The 23,250-nt window shown below is 40.3% G+C and overlaps 1 protein-coding gene across 2 annotated transcripts in view; it reads right to left on the reverse strand.

The window, feature by feature from the left end:
- Positions 1–3,221: 3,221 nt before the first annotated feature.
- PTBP2 (polypyrimidine tract binding protein 2) overlaps positions 3,222–23,250 on the reverse strand; it is a gene marked incomplete at its 5' end in the record, with an annotated part of 114,216 nt that continues 94,187 nt past the window's right edge. Inside the window, 3 exons of one of the 2 annotated variants that reach the window (XR_014026223.1) lie at positions 3,222–3,507; positions 4,558–4,637; positions 6,636–6,722. The remainder of the gene's footprint in view (positions 3,508–4,557; positions 4,638–6,635; positions 6,723–23,250) is intronic. The other variant, XR_014026222.1, reaches the window with a different exon arrangement.

Raw genomic sequence — 23,250 nt, forward strand, 5'->3', positions numbered from 1 at the left:
AAATTAGGTAGAAACTACAATGGTTACATAAACTAAAACATGTTTTAAACCCAGGAAGATAATCCACTGGAATTATGAGGGAGGGAAGGGAAAACACAGGTTTATAAGCTTCTATTACAATAACATACATTTGTAAAATATATTTCCATTCTAACTATTTTTTTTATTTTTATTTTAATTCCATTTATATCCCGCCCTTCTCCGAAGACTCAGGGCGGCTTACAAGCTTAGCAGTAGCCTTTATTCTATGTATATGCCTGCTTATTAGGGTTTTCACACACACCCCAAGCGGCATTATTACAAAGTCAGCTTAATTGCCCCCAACAATCTGGGTCCTCATTTTACCTACCTCGGAAGGATGGAAGGCTGAGTCAACCTTGAGCCTGGTGGGATGCGAACCTGCACTAATTGCAGGCAGCTGGTGTTACTTAAGGAGGCATTAGCCCACTGCTCCACCAAGGATGCTCAACTAGTGGCATCCATTTCCTTATCTGTCCTACCTCAAGTCTTGACCATCAGTGATGAAAAACTGTCTCGGCCTGAGCATTTTTCTTACACTTTTACGTTTTCCTGGCTTTTGATTATGCTTCATAATCGTTGTTTCTATGTAATTCCCCCAAAGCCACCTCTGTGGCTCTCTCCTGACAGCTATCCTAAAGGTCTTCTGTTGATGTGTAAAATGGCCTTCAAGGAATTCATCTCCATGGAGTTCAGGCAATCAAGAGGTTTTCTGAAGGACTGTTGCCAGACAGTGGGTTGAGATAGGCTTTCCCCCAATTGCTGTGTTAGTTATATCAGGACATTCCTCAGCTTCATTTCACTTCCAGCTGAGGCTGTAACAATGCCTCGACCACTGTTTCTGTGGACAGCAGGACGCCTGGAGGATCTCTCACTATTTTCAACTTCTAAAAGCAAGGTTTGATGTCTCTCTAATGAGACCATACTGAGGCTTCCAGGATTGATGCCTTGGAGGTAGGCCCAGTCCAGAAATAGGCATGGCAGGGATTCCTGGAATGTTCTTAAGACAGAATGACAAAATCTTTAAAGCCTCTCCAAGGTTCTCCCTGTCCCATCTGATACTAAACAAAATCAAGGTGGGGCACCTTTGAATGTTTTTCTCAAACTTCCTTCTATCTCAGATTTGGTAAACCTATCTGCAAGTTCTCTCTAACGGTTTGCTCTTTCCTTTTGCTCTTAACAGCTCTCACCTACCATCCCCAAGATCAGTTCTACATTTATTTACACAGCCCACCTTTATAATTCCTTCTGGGCAGTCTGAGTCATTTCTCCATATCTTAAAAAAAGAGGGGAGGGGAGGATGGCAAATCATGCATTATCCTTTCTTTAAATTTCAAAAGGTGTAAAAACTGTTAGAATTGGCTGTATAGAGAGATTTACAGTATCAGCTTAAGATTGCAAAAACATGGATGACCACCAGAGGGAAACAGAACTTTTCTGTATATCTTTACTGCCATCTAATGGCTGTCTATATTTTTGCAGTCTAGATCTAGTAAGTCCTAGTATACAAGAGCAGGCAGTTGCAGAACAGCATTGGCTGAAATGGTTTGATTTTTCGTCCTGAAATAAAATATTCCTTTAAAACCATTCTGAGAAGACTTAGGAGTACCCTGTACTTTGATTTGGTGTGCTTTAGGTGTCACTTGGCACAAAGTGCCTTAGGCAAACCTTGTACTGAGCTGACAGGACCAATGTCTTGAAAGATCCTCTGGAAACCTGTGGGAATATTCAGGCTTGTAACTCCAATATATCACAGCGGCATCAAATGGGGTAAAGGATGAGCTGATACAAGTGTAGTCCTACCCCTAATAACACAAATGGAAATCAAATGAAGAACTAGAAAAGGGAAAGTGATTTAGTATAAGTAGATATGATGGTATTAAAAAGTACCACTCAAGGATCACAATATTTTCCTGTGACTGCTTATGTGGATTCTTCTCAAAGGAATCTACGTAGGAACCTTTTTGGAAAACTTTAGGCTGAGTGTGCCCTAAATGACATACATAAATAGCCTTGAAAAGTTCAGAAGCCAGATATGCTTATAAACCTTATAAACAATGAAAAATCATTGTTATATTAAGTACCTCCTCCTGTCTGCAAGCCTATTGACTGGGTTAATAAAAGAAAAGGGTTTGGAAAATCTCTTTTTCCTAGCTGAAGCTGAATGGTCTTGCACCAGTCTTGCAGATTCATCTCCTCTACTCCTGTGAGAAAGAAAATAGTAGTTTGAATTGTGGTAGGACATACAGTTGTATTGGAGGCAGCAGATCATCTGGCTTCCCTGGAGTGAAAGTGAAAACCATACACTTGGGCAAAAAATCCTGCAGTCAAAAAAAAAGTAGCATTACTGACAACTCTCCCACCCTCCTCCATGGCTAGCCCTGGTCTTCCCACACTATTTATACCTTTCAGCCATTACAAAGTTCCCAGGACCATCTTGCTTTTCAAGGTGTGGCCCTGCAGAAAGGCCTCATCCTGGAAAAATATCAGACCCCGTAGACCCCAAACCAATAAACTTGCTTTGAGTTGCTGATCTTTTTACTGCTCTGAGGGCTCTTCTTTTGGACATGCTTATCCTGACTGATGTGAATGCCAAATCTGGTAGGAACCTAAAAGACGTTCGTTCCCCATCTACAGCAATTTCAGAGTTTATAATTGGCTTGAGCAATGGCTAGTGTCGGCTGAATTAAAGAAAGTAAAGTGAGGTTAGTCTGCCAGTGCAACAGTACTATGAAACTAATATTTCAAATATTACAAAGTCCATCCTATGTGGCCCTCACTAGGAAGGGAATATTTAGCCTACCTATTTGGAGTAAAGTCCTGATGCATACAGTGTGAGGCACTAATTATAAATGAGTTTTTCTGATGATGTTTTGTTTATATAGTTATGAAGATTGCAGGGGGATGAAAGTGTTTTGTTTTGCAGAACTTCCTGTTATAGGAAGTCAATACTGGGTGGGTCTCTGAATTATCTAAGCCTTATTGGGAATAAAACTTATTGAACTCATTTGGACTCACTTCGGATAGACGCAGCACTAGATTCTGCCTATAACAATACTCATTACACAAATAAATAAAATACTTTCATAGTTGGCTTTGCCCAGGGTAAAAATGGAAGTGAAGGGATTGTGTTCTGACATGGATGAATGTTTAGATAGATCTATGCATCCCTGAAAATAAACAGACATGAATTTAATGAGATTTACTTCTGAGCAGGATACAGAGCAAAGGAAATGTCATACAAATGATGAAACGTGTTCTGACATCCCAATACAAGCTCTACCCTTCACTTTCTGGCATGCAGTGTTGTAACACAAGTAAAAAACAGGTGGAGTGTTGCAATGTTATTGTAAGTCCAGGCATGCACAGCCTACTATCCAGTTTTCACGTGGTGGCGTAGTGGTTAGAATGCGGTATTGCAGACTAATTCTGCTGACTGCCAGCACTTCAATTCTGAACGGCTCATGGTTGACTCAGCCTTCCATCCTTCTGGGGTTGGTAAAATAAGGAACCAGAAACATAATAAATATGTAAATGAATACATACACAAATATACATATACATAGATATATACACATTTACATCTCTCTGTGTGTGTGTGTGTGTGTGTTATCTGGGCCCCATCTATTTGGAGGAGGAGAAATATTTAAAGGACAAATACAACAGTTCAAAACAAGGCTTAGTTCTTTTTCATAACTTGCCTTCCAAATGTGTTCAGTTTCAATTCCCTGGTATCCCTACCTAATTTCAGAAGAGAGGGGCAAAAAAAAGATAATTCCAAGCAGGTCTCTGTGGGGTATGGTAAAAAAAAAGTCAAGATGGCAATTGTGATGTGCAACACCCACAAAACCCAGATGGAGCTTTGATTGCACTGTTGTGGTGCCATCTTGATTTCTTGACTACAAGGGTTCAGTAGAATGCAGGGGGTTAGATTGTGTGAAAAAAAGGAATATAAGAATCCAAGTCTACTATTCTGGATGCAGGGTTAAATTTAACAAAAGATCAAGGTCACATATTAGTTTTCTGATGCAGAGAGGCCAAATCATACCCTCCATAAATATGCACTAAGGCCAGAATTTTTTAAAAAAACTCTTGCTGCTTCATGCAGATGTCAAATCTCTTGTCATGCTGCCATTTGCTGCTTATTTGACATTTGGTATTTATATGTGTTCTTGCAAGTTTTAGTTTGCTTTTTACATGATGATGATGATGATGATGATGATGATGATGATGATGATGATGATGATGATGATGATGATCTTAGAATACTGAGAGTTTGGGCAATAATACATATATATTTTAGCAGTATGGGAAAGACTATTACAGGATGACCTATATACCTCCTCAGTTGTGCATCCATTTCCTGCTGCGAATGAATAATCTCAGTGCCTGTGTTTTACCCCATAATCATTATTCTGTAGCTTTTACTGTTCAACCAAATAACAAACTATTTCTGGTAAATTAATAGATATGGTCAACAAATTGCCAGAGCAACTGATGAGTAAGGCATAATGTTGTAAGTTCACACTCAATACTTACTACTGCTCCTTTGTGAAATGATGCTGTTGGAGTTGTCACAGCCCCAGTGGGGGTTTTTAAAAGGTGAGATGTGAAGAAAACTGAAAGAAGACTTATAATCAGTAAAACACAATCCTTTTATTCATTTCTTCCTCGGTTTAAATTAAGGGGTGAAATGACATCAAACCACTGGAGTTAACCACGTAGCTCAAGAAAGAAAGAAAATTAGTATTGGGGACATGCTATTATTTCTCTTGACTGTCTTCTGATGGAAGATGAAATCACATAGGCATTTAAAGAGGAACACTGAGTGGTTCGCTCAGTCACAGACAGTGAAAATACATGGCCATGTCATGTCAAATAGGCAAAATTTCTAGATAGCTAAATATGCATGTCTACAATATTTCATCAGCAGTCAACCAGATGGAAAACCATGCTGGGGTTAATCCTAGATAGCAGCATTTTCTCTGAATAGTATTGAACAACTTGGAAACATTGACCATAATGCCATTGCATTTAACATGGAAAAGGGAATAATTGCCCAAAATGTCCAAAACAGTCATATCTGACTGCAAATAAGATAATGGTATAAAACAGGGTGTCAAACTGTTGTGACACATCACGTGATGTTGCGAGTTTGACACCCCTGGTATAAAGGAATCAAAAGTACTAGGTTCCTTCCTCTGTATTATTTAGGAACTGTAATAAACAACACCTTTCTAGAAAGCACACCTCAACTCAAGAAATAAGATACCATTTAATTGTTAATGAGACAGATCAAATAAGTTTGTTTGTTTGTTTCTTGTAGCCACCAATCTCACCAAATGTGACTCTGGGTGGCATACAACAAAACTAAAAACAATGAATGGAAATTTTGTCAGAGACTGGAAGAAGGAAAGAAAAACCTTTTACAAAAAAGTGCAAGCAAACTGCCAAAGACGCAAAAAACAAAACAAAATAAAGCATGAATGATGATTCTTTTTTTTTTTTAAAAAAAGGCATTTTAACTATATTTAAAGCAGGCCACTGAACACAGAGGTGGTGCGACCAATGAGTCATAGGATAAAAACGAGCTAAAGGAGAGTAAGGAAATTGCAAAGATGACCTAAAGATGACCTAAATGGTGGTAAGGAAATTGCAGAGAAATTCAATGAATTATTTGATCTATCTTTGCAGCTGAGGATATAAAGCCTATGTCTTCTGCATCTGAACAAACTCTTTCAGAATGAAGACAAAGTTATAGACTTTGATGGCAAAAAGAACCACTGAGTTCCAATGATTCTTTAAAAAGTGTGAAATGCATTTTCCCCCTCCAAAATCAGCAACTATCTCCAAGGCCAGAAAAAGAGTTAATGTGATTTCAATTTCTGAAAAGAGTTAACTGGATGATAAGGAAATTATAAACTAGCTTGGCAGAATGAGTTACTGAAAAGAAAATCTTCAAACAAATGAAGAAAAACAACCATTTCTGTAAGTATGAAGACCATTCCAGATGATGAACAGTTCCATCTGCAAAACTTTCCTATTCCAATCAAAAGCCTAGGAGATATTACTCTGGATTGTTCATTTACAATGTTCTTAGAAATCAGGATATTAGGGGAACAGACTTGTTTATGTGCAGGAAACAATCAGCCCTCCAGCAGTCTAATGAAGGCCAGCTGTGCTGCATCTCCACTGCCAGTTAAACAAAAACATATACCATTTCTTCATCTATAAAGAAATAAAATAAAATATTTTGCATTTTTTTGGCATTTCCTTGACAGTATGTATCTGTTCATGTAAAATTGTAGATGATGGCATTCCAAGATTTCTGCATTTGAGTTTCTTGGCATGTTAAAGGATTGTGCTAAAGAGAGAACAACTTGTGAATGAACTTCATTCTCCCTTACAGAGGCCATCTTTCCTAATTAAATACTGTACAATCAAGCTATTTGGAGAATACCAATGTTATTTCTATTTTACCCAAATCAACAGGGAGGGAGGGAGGGAGGGAGGGAGGGAGGGAAGGAGGAAGGAAGGAAGGAAGGAAGGAAGGAAGGAAGGAAGGAAGGAAGGAAGGAAGGAAGGAATGGCTTTTTTTTGTAGAATGTGCACCTTACCTGCTATAATGGTATGTGAGAATGACCCTGGGATATAGGAAGAAGAGCCGCCACCTGGATCAGCTGGCACACAAAATATATCTCAGCCTACAGAAGCAGAGGGGGCATGGAAAACATTTTAGAAGGAACTTTGGAGTTAAAGGACAGAAAGGAGAAATACATTCAGTCTTGCAAAATTCTGTTAATTTAACCTTACAATAATGACAGAAGTACTGTAGTACTCATCATTACGCTTGTCTATCTTGGAGGGCTAATGCCTACATTTTTTTGAGGGTTTCAGCAAGCATATAGATAGAAGTGCAGCCTGTATTATATACAGTGGTGTGTTGATAAATGCATAATACCCAACTCTGCCAGTTTCATTGGTGACACTGAATTGCTGCACCAGCCGTCAAACAGCTGGTTGGCATACTAGGCCTCCACAAATTGGCTCTTGTGAGTTGATACAAGTTGGCTTCAGTACAGTACTGAGTATCTCCTTGATTTTCAAAAAGCCTTTCATAAAACTCATTACCACAAACTCTCTAGAAAAATCAACTACCATGACAAAAAAAGGTAAGATTCTCTCATGGATTAGTATCTGTAATGACCCACTTCAGCTGTCCTCCCAAGAATTCGAGCTCTTGAGGCAATCACAGCTTCAAACAGGATTCTTTTATTTGGGGGTCAGTAACAGTGGGGGATCAAGGCAAGGTCTGAGGTAAAAGCTCGCTAACACCATATGGTCATAAACTCCTCCCACCAAAGCCGCGTGGGGATTTGAATTGCATCCAATCAGCTGGCGTTTCGGGGTGATTAGCTGTTGCTTTTGGCACATGACTTCCTGGCCTCATTGATATCCAGCTTGTTGCGATTGTCTTCAGAGAGCTACCATATATATTTATATTTTATATTTATTAAATTTTTATACCGCCCTTCTCCCGAAGGACTCAGGGCGGTGTACAGGGCAATAAATATTAAAAACGAAGTACAAAAGTTAAAAAACAATTAAATATTATGCCCGATATGAACAGTAATTAAAACCATATTAAAAACCCAGCCCTTAACCCATCAAACCAGGCCGGATTGCTCAAATAAATAAGTTTTTAGATCCCGCCGGAAGGAGCGAAGGTCAGGGGCCATCCGGAGCTCGACCGGCAAGCGGTTCCACAGGTCTGGCGCGCCCACAGAGAACGCCCTCCCCCTAGGGGCCACCAATCGACATTCTTTGATCGGAGGCACCCTGAGGAGGCCCTCTCTGTGGGAGCACACTGGACGGAGGGAGGTTGACGCCGGCCGCAGGTGTTGCCGTAGGTAATCTGGACCCATGCCATGTAGGGTTTTGTAAGTCATTACCAACACCTTGAATCTCACCCGGAGGACAACCGGCAGCCAATGCAGCTCGCGGAGCAAAGGTGTAACATGGGATTATCGGGAGACTCCCAACACAACTCGCGCGGCTGCATTCTGCACCAGTTGGAGCCTCCGAGTGGTCTTCAAGGGCAGCCCCATGTAGAGAGCATTACAGTAGTCCAGACGAGAGGTCACGAGCGCATGAGTGACTGTACGCAAGGCATCCCGGTCCAGATAGGGCCGCACCTGGTGCACCAGGCGAATCTGGGCAAAGGCCCCCCTAGTCACAGCTCCAATATGCTCTTCTAAAGAGTGATATCCCTCCCTGTGGCAATCAGGAAAAGGAAACAGAACTGGCAAACAAATACAAACATGCAAGTAATGCTGGGCTCCCCCCTACCGCAACAGAATGGCAGTTCCCAAAGATGGAAGGAGAGAAGGAAGGTAAATAAAATAAGGGACCGTTTGGGACCTGACAGTATCTTATTCAAGAACAGGAATCAGGGAATAAGAATAAAGGGACAATCTTCACAACTAAACATAAGATTTCCCTAACATTTATACTGATTTTGGTGCTTTTTGTTTACCAATGGTATGGAGTTTAGTGTGAACAGTGAGCCAGCAAAATGTGTTGATAACATCAAAATATTCAGCATGATTGCAAAGATTTTGAAAAAAAAAATCATCTATCCAAACATGAGTGGCAAATGCAAATGAAAGATAGCAAGTGTAAAGTGTGTGAGTTTGAGAAAAGAATCCAAACTTCATCTATATTAAAAGGATCTTCTAAGCTATCAGCGATTAACTAGAAAAAGGATTTTAGATATCTAGTGAATGACTGAATGTAAATGTCAGCTCATATTTAATAACTGTAAAAAAATGCACAGTAGTCTCATTGGCAAAGGAATTGAAAATAAAACTGCCAACATAGCAATGCCCGTCTATCAACTGAAGATGCAAGCATGCTATACAATATTTTACACAGTTTTGGTCATCGCTCCAAAAACTTTATTGTAGAAATTGAAAGGAAAATCAAAATGTTTAAAGCATCAAAGCAATTCTTCTTCAATGGAAGACCAAAGCATTTGGAGCTTTTTAGATTAAAAAGAAATGGAGAACATGATTGAAACATATAAAGTCAGGCATGTTGTGCAAAATGTCAACAGAGAAACGATTTCATCCCTCTCTGCACAATATCAAAGCTCAGAACCTCTACTGAAGCTAAAAGCAGGAAAATTCAGGACCAGTAAAACCAGGTACTCCTATAACTCACAATTAAACTATGATGCAATCCATTGCCATCAAACGGGACAGGTGACAAAAGAAATTAGATCCCTAGAAGATAAGCTGTCAATGGTGCCTTGTTTTGATGGTTGTATCCCACCTCTGTAATTGAAGACAGGGTGCTATAAAATCAAGTTCTGAGGAGCAATATTGAAAGAATGTTATGAACACCCAGGATGCATCTGGCTATTTCTGAAGACACAAAAGGATGGCCTGAGTACCATCACATTGATATGCTTATTGCTTGGGCAAAGGCCACCCCTTTAATTACAATCTAGAAAGATGAGGTCCCTACCCATTGATGAACAAATAAGAATAAACTGGGTCCACTTTCATTTAACGTGATATAATGTTGCTTTTCTTCAGCCTGGTTCTGATTTAATCCTATTTTTAGTGGCAATTTTAATAAGCTCTGAACACATAACACTGATATTATTTGTTTATAAGAGGCAGACAAAAACAGACTGCACAAGTTTACTAAACACAGATAGGTCAAGAACACTGCCTGGAAAAATAAAACAAGCAAACAAAGAAATAATAATCTATCTCAAATTACCACTCTGGGAAGTATTAGAACAGCTAAAGAACAAGGACTGAAGGATTCTAATCTTGAAATTAAGAACGATGGGGGTGGGGGAGTTAACATTTGCATCCATCTACATGCTAAACAAAGAACAGTTTTATGAAATATTTTTCATATTTTAATAGAAGAGGCAGAGGCAGAAATACTTATTGTGGGAGAGACGAATGAAGTGCTAGAACTGAATTTAGATAAATATACTCAAGGGGAAAAAAGATGAAAGCTTTCAAGAAAAGTCTTCTAGTGTATGAACACATCGACCTTGATGAAAGTTTGGAGACTAAAAATCCAGAAGCACGCAAAATGTTTTCAAGAGTTTATTCAAATAACAATTTGAATTGTTATTAGGGTCTCCAAAGCTCTTTTACTTTCTATCAAGGAAGTCCAGATACAAGTGGAACTCGAAAAATTAGAATATTGTGCAAAAGTTCATTTATTTCAGTAATGCAACTTAAAAGGGGAAACTAATATATGAGATAGACTCATTACATGAAAAGCAAGATAGTTCAAGCCGTGATTTGTCATAATTGTGATGATTATGGCTTACAGCTCATGAAAACCCCAAATCCACAATCTCAGTAAATTAGAATATTACATGCAATCAATAAAACAAGGAGTGTACATAGAACAATATCGGACCTCAGAAAAGTATAAGCATGCATATGTACTCAGTACTTGGTTTGGGCCCCTTTTTCAGCAATTACTGCCTCAGTGCGGCGTGGCATGGAAGCTATCAGCCTGTGGCACTGCTGAGGTGTTATGGAAGACCAGGATGCTTCAATAGCGGCCTTCAGCTCTTCTGCATTGTTCGGTCTCATGTCTCTCATCTTTCTCTTGGCAATGCCCCATAGATTCTCTATGGGGTTCAGGTCAGGTGAGTTTGCTGGCCAATCAAGCACAGTAATCCCACAGTCATTGAACCAGGTTTTGGTGCTTTTGGCAGTGTGGGCAGGTGCCAAGTCCTGCTGGAAAATAAAGTCAGCATCCCCATAAAGCTCGTCTGCGGAAGGAAGCATGAAGTGCTCCAAAATCTCCTGGTAGACGGCTGTGTTGACCCTGGACTTAATGAAGCACAGTGGACCAACACCAGCAGATGACATGGCTCCCCAAATCAACACAGACTGTGGAAACTTCACACTGGACTTCAAGCATCTTGCAGTGTGTGCCTCTCCATTCTTCCTGCAGACTCTGGGTCCTTGGTTTCCAAATGAGATGCAAAAGTTGCTCTCATCAGAAAAGAGGACTTTGGACCACTGAGCAACAGACCAGGTCTGTTTTTCTTTAGCCCAGGTAAGACACTTCTGACGTTGTTTGTTGTTCAGGAGCGGCTTGACAAGAGGAATACGACATTTGAAGCCCATGTCCAGGATCTGTCTGTGTGTGGTGGCTCTTGATGCACTGACTCCAGCCTCAGTCCACTCCTTGTGAAAGTCCCCAACACTTTTGAATGGCCTTTTCCTGACAATCCTCTCCAGGCTGCAGTCATCCCTGCTGCTTGTGCACCTTTTTCTTCCGCACTTTGGGAACATCCAACTTCTTTTGCAATTACCTTTTGAGGCTTTCCCTCCTTATGGAGGGTGCACAACTGTCAGGTCAGCAGTCTTCCCCATGATTGTGATTCCTACTGAACTAGACTGAGAGACCATTTAAAGGCTCAGGAACCCTTTGCAGATGTTATGGCTTAATTAGCTGATTAGAGTGGGACACTTTGAGCCTAGAATATTGCACCTTTTCACAATATTCTAATTTTCTGAGATTGTGGATTTGGGGTTTTCATGAGCTGTAAGCCATAATCATCACAATTATGACAAATCACGGCTTGAACTATCTTGCTTTGCATGTAATGAGTCTATCTCATATATTAAGTTTCCCCTTTTAAGTTGCATTACTGAAATAAATGAACTTTTGCACGATATTCTAATTTTTTGAGTTTCACCTTTACGTTCACTGTCATAAACAGATATATTGATATGTAAACCTATTTGTTTTGTATTAAATGCTTCTTGGAGTGAGGCCAACAGAAGTATTTTCAGGCATCATCTGGGTCTATATCTGCTCTGTAGTGTTTTGCGGCGGGTTCCCGGTCAAAAAGGACAGCAGTCTCGGGTGCAATCCACTGTTTATTTATCTACACAGGAACACCTTAGCACGTTTTAAAAACCCCTTGTATAGTCCCGCTGGCAAGCTCCTGGCCAATCCCTGTTCATGGATTCTCCCACTGCTTTCGTTCCTGACCAATCCCGGCTGACCGTGTGTGGAGCTGTCAGGTTGCAGCCGTTATCAGTAGCTGTCAGCGGTAGCTGCATGTGGAGCTGTCAGCGGTAGCCGCGTGTGGAGCTGTCAGGTGTCAAACATGCGATCTTCTATTGTAACCATTAAGTGACTTTAACAACATATATTACATGCTCCATTTCCAAAATATGGCGTTCCTAATGTAACGATTTTCAAAATCTACATTTTCTTTAATTTTATCATAGCATAAAAAAGCCATGCCACCCAAACCTCAGACCATGTATTTCTAATTCTAAGAGTATCCTTTTTCTTAACAACAGCCATTCCTTCATCCAAGCCAAACAGCAGGCAGCAAAGTACAATTTAAAATCAGACAACCCCAATCGTCTTTTTTTTCTTTGGCACCCTGGAGTATTTTTTATCTTTAACTCTTGGTTTCTGTCTATGCCCAATAAATCTTTTCGTTATGTCCTTTTTGCCATTGTTTAAATGGGGCATCATTTCTCAGCACAGATACTGTCCGAAGTAAAAGCAAGAATCTATGTAATACGTTGATTTTAACCACATAAATTCTTCCCAACGATAATTGCAGTTTTTCACATCTTAAGTCCCATCTCCCATTCTTAATTTAAACCTGTCCTATTTGTGCTGGCAGAGACGGCCTACTTCGGATCCAGTCAAAGAACTCTGATTATCAGGATCCAGAAGAAGAATCAACTGTTGCAGCACATCTTATCTTCTACTGGCAAGATCTGTCCCCATCCTCCGATCCTTCCACAAGAGCGTGAAGACCTGGTTCCCCCAGTTGGCACGGGAACCAGATGGGAGAATCCCAGATAGGAGAGCTGCAGGTGACTGCTGGATTGATGACAGACTCCATTTCCCCCCACTCCACCCATTCATCAATTCGTATTGATGAATTCTTGTGTTCTTTTTCATTGTTCATTTCATTGTTCTATTACAGGGATGTCAAACTCAATTTCAATGAGGGACACATCAGCATTGCGGTTGCCCTCAGGGGGCTGGGTGGGTGTGGCCAGGGTGGGCACAGCCTACTGGGTGGGCATGGCTGGAGTGCGTGTGGCCTACTGGGTGGGCATGGCCAGCTCTACATCATTCACGTCAAGGGTACCTATGGGGACCTGGGCATGAATGGGGCAGATCTGAGGGTCTTTGGCAGAAGGAGATGGGACCGGGGCAAGTGCCAAGGCATGGTCCACTGGAGGAGCCTCACTGTTCCTCTCAGGCCATGTGGGCAGGGGGCTGGACTGTGGCACGGAGGTCAAATGCCCAGCCCAGCCCTCAAGCACCTGTGGCACCAAGCCCAGCCCCACTTCCCCAAGGGGGCACCCAGCTGCACTTACCTCCTCAAGGCTGCTGCTGCTGCGCTTCCTCTCCTTAGCCAGGTTGCTTATGATGGGTACAAGAGCAAAGTCAAGAGGGAGGCCCACTCCCTCTCCATGTGAGGAGACCTGGCTTTGTATCCAAAGCTTCCTTAGCAATAGGATGGGAGACCCCCCAGGATAGGCCAGGAGGAGGGGGCAAGGGGATGGTGAAAGGGCAGCAGGGCAGAACTAAGGCAGGACTTCCCTCAGACCCTCCCTCTCCTTCCTTCCTTCCTTCCTTCCTTCCTTCCTTCCTTCCTTCCTTCCTTCCTTCCTTCCTTCCTTCCTTCCTTCCTTCCTTCCTTCCTTCCTTGTTTTCAGATAGAAACTATTACCAATGTTAGCTGCAACGTTTAAGTACTAAAACTGTACCCTGTGATTGGGGATATAAAGGGAAGGGAAGGATGCTATTTCATTATGTTTTGTTTTGTTTTCCTTCTCCTCACTATGGTTTTCTTTTGGATTTAAGTGTGGTAGACTATTTTGTGCTATCTTCCCCCCCCCTTTTTTTTTCTTTCTATTTCAATATTCGTCTTTCTAAACATTCTTTGTATTTTAATGTTTTATTAATAAGCACATAGACATAAAAAAGAGAGAAAGTATTTCCTGTCCTAAGGGTTAGAGGGAATCTTGAAAGATTTGGGGGAATAAGGCATTTGACTCCTTCAGAAGTCTGGTATCTTTTGTTCCTGGATTCAAGGATGGCACACAGAAGCCCCTGAATGTAGTAAAGCCTTCCATTGTTCCTTTTTTTAAAAAAAACAAAAAACAAAACCTAGGAATATACTTTGTGTGCTGGCATCTTTATGCCAAGAGTAAACTTGGAGCAACATAATGATTCCCTAATAATATGGTAATTCCTTAATAGCATGTTTAAGAATTCCAAGCGATTGATGCTAATTTTAAGCTAAAGAGGTACATTCTAGATGTGAATAAGGTTGGATAATTACACTACTCTCAAGGCTGAATATTTATAGCCTTGTCAGCTTCTTATTTTTCTTCTTTTGCATATATTTTGGACCATAGTCTGTAGCTGCTTCGTACCCACAAATTCCCATGATCCCATCGTGATCAAAAAATTTTTTCCAGTATTACATGAAGTTAAGTTCTCAGCTGCTTAAATCAATTTTTTAATGATCTTTTTCTGTACTTTAGGAAAAAACTGAATGAGTTATTCAAGCTTTAGGTGCAATACAAATAGGAACACCTGGGTATGTAATGGCCATTAGTATGGCACTGCATTGTAAAGTATATGAAAGCAGTGCACTTGTGATAAATGATCTTTCTCAAAGACATTAGCACACATTTGGAAAGTGGATTGAAAATCTCTCTTTCTCTCTTTCTCTCAAAAGTGCATTGGCAGCAAGACACCCATTCTAAGATATTTTTGGAATCCATTCTATCAGCTCTGAATGACTTTAGAAAACAACCACTCTTACAAGCTCTACAAAACTTCAAGGAGGTACTTTGCTTCAGGACTAATCATCTCTTTGAAATCTTCTGCAAATCATAATGTGGTTCAGTGCTCCCCTCAACCCCCCAAGTTCTATTTATCTACATCTACATTAAGTCTTGGAAGAGATCATCCAACAGCACAAAATGAGGTATCACCATTTTGGCTCTAGTGATGCCATGGAGGTTCATGTCATAGTATCTAGAAGCTGTGGGAAATCTGGCTGGGGAAGAACAAGCTTCAGCTCAATCCTGGCAAGATGAATGGCTTTCTTTTTAGAGCCCCCTGAACTCAAAGGTTTTTTTGTCTTTAGGTCTGAATGGGGTTGCAATTCCACAAACAGAACCAGTACACCATCTGGAGGTCCTTTGGGACTCATGGCTTCTATGAGGCCCTCCTTACAGTCATTCATAGTTTAGTCATCTCTCGGGTGGATTACTGCAAAGCACTCTTATATTGGGTTGTGCTTGAAGACCACCTGGAAGCTATATCTGACCCAGAATACAGCAGGGTGTGCAGTTATAGGTACTCTATTCTCTGTAGCATGGGCTTCACAAGAGTGGAATTCAATATGTTGGCTGTCACCTTTGAAACCTTTTTTGTACCTAGGTAATTTGCAGTACCACTTTTCTGTCCCTTTCACCAGGTCCAAAAGGAGGGACATTTTTCAGATTCTTGCAATTAAAAAAAAAGCCATCTAAGGAGACAATAGGATGCTGGCTTTTTCCGTCACACCACCAGGCCCTCTGAAAGACCATATGCCCCTCCCTGAGACTAGATTAGTTCTGACCATGTCAGCCTTTTGCAAACTGCTGAAGAGTTACTTGTACTGCAAGTCATGAAGGTCAGGAGGTTAGCTGTCTCTTGAGATGTTACTTTTAATGCTGAGTGTTTATTGGGTTTGCTCTTGATGACCATTTTTATGCTTTTACTGATAGTTTTTTATATTGTTTTTAATTAAGTGCAATTGGCTGCCTAGAGTTGTATTTGTGAGATGGGCAGCCATCTCAATCAATCAATCAATCAAAGCAGTTCTTTTCTTGCTTCCAAAGATGAAGCAACCACATTACTTTACTTCATCTCACTTTGGAAGAGATAAATGGGTCTACTGGTTAAGACTTCATGGGAATGCAGACAATCTCTAAGAGATTGCTTCCCCCTCGGCTATTGAAGGCTGATAGAAGAAGATTCCTGGGAGAGATAATGCTGCTATGACTCTAGACCATGGGTGTCAAACTCGGCGTGTCACTTGACGTGTCACGATATATTGCGACTTTTTTTTGCATTGCTGGAGCTAGGGTGGGTGTGGCCTCCGCATGATACAACCAGCCCACAGGCCGGCAGTTTGTCACCCCTACTCTAGACACTCAGGAACAACAGTGCATGTGCTTCTCCAATGTCTGTAAGATAGATATTTATAGTAAGGTTAGCTGAGAGCTTAGCTTCAGAAATTCTGCTTATCCCTTACTTCATCAATGATTATTTTGATGGATTAAGGGAAACAATCTCTCTCTCTCTCTCTCTCTCTCTCTCTCTCTCTCTCTCTCTCTCTCTCTCTCTCTCTCTCTCTCTCTCTCTCTCTCTCTCTCTCTCTCTCTCTCTCTCTCCCCCCCACCACCTTTGGTTCATTTACCTAGAACATTTCTCTTCAGGAGTTATTGGGCATAATATTTATTTATAATATTTATAAAAATGAATATGTATGTTTTAACTGTGAAGGCTATCCTTTCTGGAGAAGCATTTCAAGAGCATGGGAAAACAAGTCTATATTAAATGCCAAGGATGATCCTAGGGTGATCCTGAGAGATTGAAAAATTAATCTTAAAGGAAACCAAACTTTTTAGTGAGTGAAGAATCTGGACTCAGATAAGAATTGTATTGGGCCTGTTCCCTGGATATCATTTCAAAATAGTCAACTTTGCAGCAAACTTTACTGGCAGTATCAGTTCCCTTCTGTGTTTGTAGTGCCCTTCTTCATACAGATCTCTTATTAATTCAGAGAGTGCAGAAGCTAAATCAGATCCTTCTGGGTGACATGCAACCGTTGGTATTTACATAACAAGAAACAAAACCCAGTTATTTACCCATTGGTGTTTTTTTTTCAGAGACCTTGGGGACTATTCACCTTTCACAGCCTACCTGTTAAATATTCCATGATAATTGCCTCAGTTTTTCCTCTGTTGCTTGTGAGTTTTGTCAGAATTGGAACTCCTTTTGTGACAGTCAAAGAGGCCAGAAGAAACCAACTCTTTATTGCAACTTGTGGCCAGGGGCTTTCTTTCTGCAGAGAATGTACCCTGAGAAACAATTCTTTTGAGTTACACCAGGTGCTGGAGAGCACCTCCAATAGCGTAAAAAAGCTTGTAGAATTCTTAAAGCCTCTTTGATATCTGAGGTCACCATCTTTAAAATGGCAGGTTGTTGTTGTTGTTTTTTCAAAAGCATGTGGGAATTTAAAAAGTTTGAGTCAAATGTCAATATTTTACCAGCATCTGCTTTACTAAGCGATACACATTTACCCTTGTAGATTATGCTCTGGGTGTCTGCTGAGTAGTCACTCAACTACTCAGTTAACAAACCTTCTTGAGGACATGCCAGTCATCATTGTGGGGATATGTTATAGCAAAACTGCGTATGTGTAATCAAACCTTGGCACACAGAATTTAAATTTCTTTTGTTGTTGTTGTTAGTTGCGAAGTCGTGTCCGACCCATCGCGACCCTATGGACAATGTTCCTCCAGGCCTTCCTGTCCTCTACCATCTTCTGGAGTCCATTTAAGCTCACGCCTACTGCTTCAGTGACTCCATCCAGCCACGTCATTCTCTGTCGTCCCCTTCTTCTATTGCCCTCAATCTTTCCCAGCATTAGGCTCTTCTCCAGTGAGTCCTTCCTTCTCATTAGATGGCCAAAGTATTTGAGTTTTAGCTTCAGGATCTGGCCTGGAGCAGTCAGGGTTGATCTCCTCTAGGACTGACCGGTTTGATCGCCTTGCAGTCCAAGGGACTCGCAGGAGTCTTCTCCAGCACCATAGTTCAAAGGCTTCAATTCTTTGGTGCTCAGCCTTTCTTATGGTCCAGCTTTCACTGCCATACATTGCAACTGGGAAGACCATAGCCTTGACTATACGCACTTTTGTTGACAGGGTGATGTCTCTGCTTTTTAGTGTGCTGTCTAGATTTGCCATGGCTTTCCTCCCCAGGAGCAAGCGTCTTTTAATTTCTTGGCTACAGTCCCCATCTGCAGTGATCTTGGAGCCCAGGAAAATAAAATCTGTCACTACCTCCATTTCTTCCCCATCTATTTGCCAGGAATTGAGAGGGCCAGATGCCATGATCTTGGTTTTCTTAATGTTTAGTTTCAACCCAAGTTTTGCACTCTCCTTCTTCACTCGCAACAAGAGGCTCTTTAGTTCCTCTTCACTTTCTGCCATTAGAGCTAGTAAATTTCTTTTACTAGCTTTTATTTTCCTTCAGTAAAACTGAAAATAAGATTTGCTTGAGATGTTCATTTGCTCAGTATGCTTCCTGGAGGGATATCTATGTCTGAAGTTAAACCATACATATATCTTTCAGAAAAGACACACACACACACACACACACACACACACACACACACAGACACACACACAAAAAAAAGCTTGCTATAATTTTAAAAGTTCTTTTCCCCTGCATTTAACGTGGTGCATATGTGCAGCTAAACTTTGCATATATATATATATATATATATATATATATATATATATATATATATATATATATATATATATATGTATGTATGTATGTATGTACAGTATGTATGTATGTGTATATATATATATATATATATATATATATATATATATATATATATATATATATATATATATATATATATATATATATATATATATATGTGTGTGTGTGTGTATATATATATATATATATATATATATATATATATATATATATATATATGTGTGTGTGTGTGTGTGTGTGTGTGTGTGTGTGTGTGTGTGTGTGTGTGTGTGTGTATATGGGCTGTATGGATTTATAGGGAATCAAAACAGGATTTGGTTAAAAAAATAGGATTTCAATACAAGAAAATTGTATAGAGAGATCAAAAGCCAATGCAATCAAGTGGAGGGTTATGATAATCACTAACATTAGGACTAGCAAGTGGCCTTTCTTGATGGGATTAGGTCACAGGTCATGCCTGATAAGGTTCATGACCTAGTAATATATATATCACATGTGTTGTTTATTGTTTACTTTCATAACATCACAGCTCCCACTCTCAGTATGTATTATAACTACTGAACAACTCAGAATCTAAACCAAATCTTGTGATTTCTATTCAGCATAGGTAATATTCTACTGCAAAAGCTTCAAAACAGAATATTGAATTCCTTTCCTTAGATGTGTAAGTATTTTACTAACATCAACATATTACTAGCTGAAGGCACTGTACTTTAAAAGCCTGCATTCAATTCCTGAATCTCTTATCTCTCAAGTGAATTAAGGAAGACTAAATCACTCTTTGAGTTAGGGAGAAAAATGGTAAGTCCAAATTTAGCAGAATGTATAAAAGGGAGAACTACATGTCTTTCTTTCTTGAAAATTACATGCTATCTGAGATTTCTACATAGGTCTTTGGGGATTTGGGGATTGCTAAGAAAATCTTGCTTCTGAAAGTGAAGATTTTTAATAGGCTTGCATTCCTGAACCTGGATGAGTTATGCTTTATTCTGATAAAAATAACTGAAAAGTCGCATGTGGACAGGTAGGGAAAATCTCTAATTACCAACAAAATATTAGAATAGAATAGAATAGAATAGAATAGAATAGAATAGAATAGAATAGAATAGAATAGAATAGAATAGAATAGAATAGAATAGAATAGAATAGAATAGAATAGAATAGAATAGAATAGAATAGAATAGAATAGAATAGAATAGAATAGAATCTGGAACGAACGTTGGAGGTCTTCTAGTCCAGCCCTCTGCTCAAGCAGGAGAACCTATACCATCTCAGACAAGTGACTGTCTAGCCCCTTAAAAATGTCCAGTGATGGAGCGCCCACAATTTCTGGAGGCAAGTAGTTCCACTGGTTAATTATCCTTACTGTTAGGAAGTTTCTCCTTAATTCCAGGTTGCTACTCTCTTTGGTCAGTTTCCAACCATTTTACTTGTCTTCTTCTCTGGTGCTTTAGATAATAGTTTGATGCCCTCTTCTTTGTGGCAGCCCCTCAAATACTGGAATACTGCTATCATGTCGCTCCTGTTTCTTCTTTTCTTTAGACTAGCCAAACCCAAGTCCTGCAGCCGTACTTCATATGCTTTAGTCTCCAGGCCTTTGATCATTTTAATTGCTCTTCTCTGAACTTTTTTTAAAGGTCTCAAGATCTTTTTTGTAGTATGGTGACCAAAATTGGTTGCAGTATTCCAGGTGTTATCTTACTAGGTTTTTATAAAGTGGTACTAATACTGTGCATGATTTTGATTCTATGCCTGTTTGTATTACCCAGGATTGTATTAGCTTTTTTGGCTGCTTCTGCAAACTGCTGGCTCATAGTCAAGTGATCGTCCATTAGGACACCAAGGATCCTCTCACAGTTACTGTTTTTAAGCCAGGTCTCGGCTAAAATCTGTACTTAAACCTTTGATTTTCATGCCTAAATGTAAAACTTTGCTTTTCTCCACATTAAAACTCCTTTTGTTGGATAGGGCCCATTGTTCAAGTTTGTCAAGATCTTTTTGGATCCTGAGCTTGTCTTCTGGGGTGTTGGCTATTCCTGCCAGTATGATGTCATCTGCACATTTAATGAGTTCCCCTTCTATTCCCTCATCTAAGTCAATAATGAAGATCTTGAAGAGTACTGGGCCTAAGATGGAGCCTTGTGGTACCCCACTGCTTACATCTCCCCATGTGGATGTAGTACCATTGAGGACTACTGTCTTGGCCAATCTCCAGTCCACACTTCTTCTTTTTTTAAAGCTAGATATATATTATGCAGCAAAATGAGAGATAAGGTACAACATGGTTTCACCTTGCAAAATTAAGAAGGTGGGCTTCAAACAGGTGTTTTCAGTTAACACCCTTTATGTTTTCATAACTCATAGCCTATCTAAAATGAATGCAACTTTTTCTTGAATGCTGAACCAATCTATACGATTTCATCTATAAAATAGAGGAAAGAGTCCACCCTTTTAAATACACAGCATTCAGTTAGCACAGTGTTTCTCAAACTAGATGTTCTGTACCAGCCTGCTACCGGCCCTGCAGAAAAGGCAGGGACAACCCCTTTACAAACAGCAAGAGGCTGGAATTACGCCTGCCAAATTTATAGCTACAAAAACAAACAAGACACGAACCAAGAAACAGGAGCTTTAAGAAACACGAACTATCCAAGCGGTTGCCTTCAGCAAACCAGCCCTCCCCACACATTCCCCTTATATAGAGTTCAGGGCGTGGCTTCTCTCTGCCTCCTTCCGAGAAGCCCCATTGCCTTCCTCTGTTTACTCCTAATTGACTGCCTCCTGCGTCGGGCGTCCTTGAACAGGGCCAGCTGTGGGTCATCTTCATCCACGCTGTCAGGCTCACACAGCTGGGTCTCCGTGGTGACCAAGTGGGAGGGGCCTGGCTGAGGGCTCTCATCAGCAAGATCTTCAACTCCCTCAGCAAGGTCTTCAACACCCCCCTCCTCCTCCTCTGAGTCGTCCGACCCAACTGCCGAACCCACAGGCTGACCCTGAATCACAACACTAGACAACTTTAAGATATCTCTATACTTCAACTCCCAGAATTCCTCAGCCAGCATTCATATGTAACAACTGCACCGTTATTTAAAAAAGGGTCCAGTAATCTCTACAGGCACTTATTTATTTAAAAGATTTGTATGGCTTCTCCTTTTAAATGTAACTTTGGGTGGCTTGCAAAAATAAAACTAATAACTATAAAATTATAAACCACAAAATAAAAGTAAAAAAACAACAACACCAAAACCCAGTGCAATCCAGCGTACCAACCAGCATCTGCATTTCCTGCATCGGATGAAGAGAGCACATCTTTCTCCTTCTGTCCTGGCCACTTTTTACAGAGGCACAATTGAGAGTGTTTTTAACAAACTACATCACTGTTTGGTTTGGTGGTAGCAGTGCCTCAGATAGAGAATGGTAAGGACAGCCGAGAAGGTTATAGGAAGGTTATAGGAAGCTTGCTCCCTGGTATTCAGGATGCTGCTTATAAGAGCTTTTATGTGCTTAGAGCTCAAAGCATGGTTAGAGACTCCACACACCCACTTTACGGTCTGTTTCTGTTGCTCCCCTTTGGGAGGAGGTTTCAAAGTATTTCTAGCAGGACTACCCAGTTCTGTAAAAGCTTTGTTCCCTATGCCATCCATCTGGTAAACTCGCAAGATTCAATTTTGTTGTCATGCACACGTATACATAATCCAAACTAGACTGTGTTATTTCTCTGTGTCATATAATATATGGGGCATGTGCATATTTATTTATTTATGTAATATTTATGTATTGTATATAGGAGGTGGTGACCCTTTGAGAGCTGTATGCAACAAAATTTCACTTTAATGTATGCCGATTAGTGTACACTCAAAGTGACAATAAAGTTATTATTCTATTCTATTCTATTCTATTCTATTCTATTCTATTCTGTTCTGTTCTGTTCTGTTCTGTTCTGTTCCGTCCATTCCTCTACTCTACTCTACTCTACTCTCTTTTCTAGTGCCATGGTCACTCCCTTGGGAAGCCCTACACACAGCTTACCTCTAATCCAGCACCTGCGTGGAAAAAAAAATCCAGCTCCAAGCTCTGCTTAAGGAGAATTTAAGGTTCTCCAATAGGAGGAGGAGGAGGAGGAGGAGGAGGAGGAGGAGGAGGAGGAGGAGGAGGAGGAGGAGGAGGAGGAGAAGAAGAAGAAGAAGAAGAAGAAGAAGAAGAAGAAGAAGAAGAAGAAGAAGAAGAAGAAGAAGAAGAAGAAGAAGAAGAAGAAGAAGAAGAAGAAGAAGAAGAAGACATAAAGTGAACTGAACAGAAAGACTTCCCATTGTGACGAGGCCTTTTGACTTCACATTTCTGTGATTGTGTGTTGGTTTAGAATCAGCCTGTGAAATTGCACTATTCCTCCAGACACTCAAGGTGATTTTTAAGCTTTGTATAGCTTACCTCTTTTCTTCGCAGAAAGTAGCACAGCTCTTTTTACCACAGATACGTTTGATCTTTCCAGACCTGAAGAAGTATCCTTCAGTGTTCTGAGTGTGGCTTTCTCAAAGGACTTCCTGAGTCTTCAAGGCTCCAATTCTTCTTCCCTCACCTCCATTCCCAGAGAAACCAGCTTTGCTGTTTACCATA

This window comes from Vipera berus (assembly GCF_964194415.1).
Source record: "Vipera berus genome assembly, chromosome: 3".
NCBI lineage: Eukaryota > Metazoa > Chordata > Lepidosauria > Squamata > Viperidae > Vipera > Vipera berus.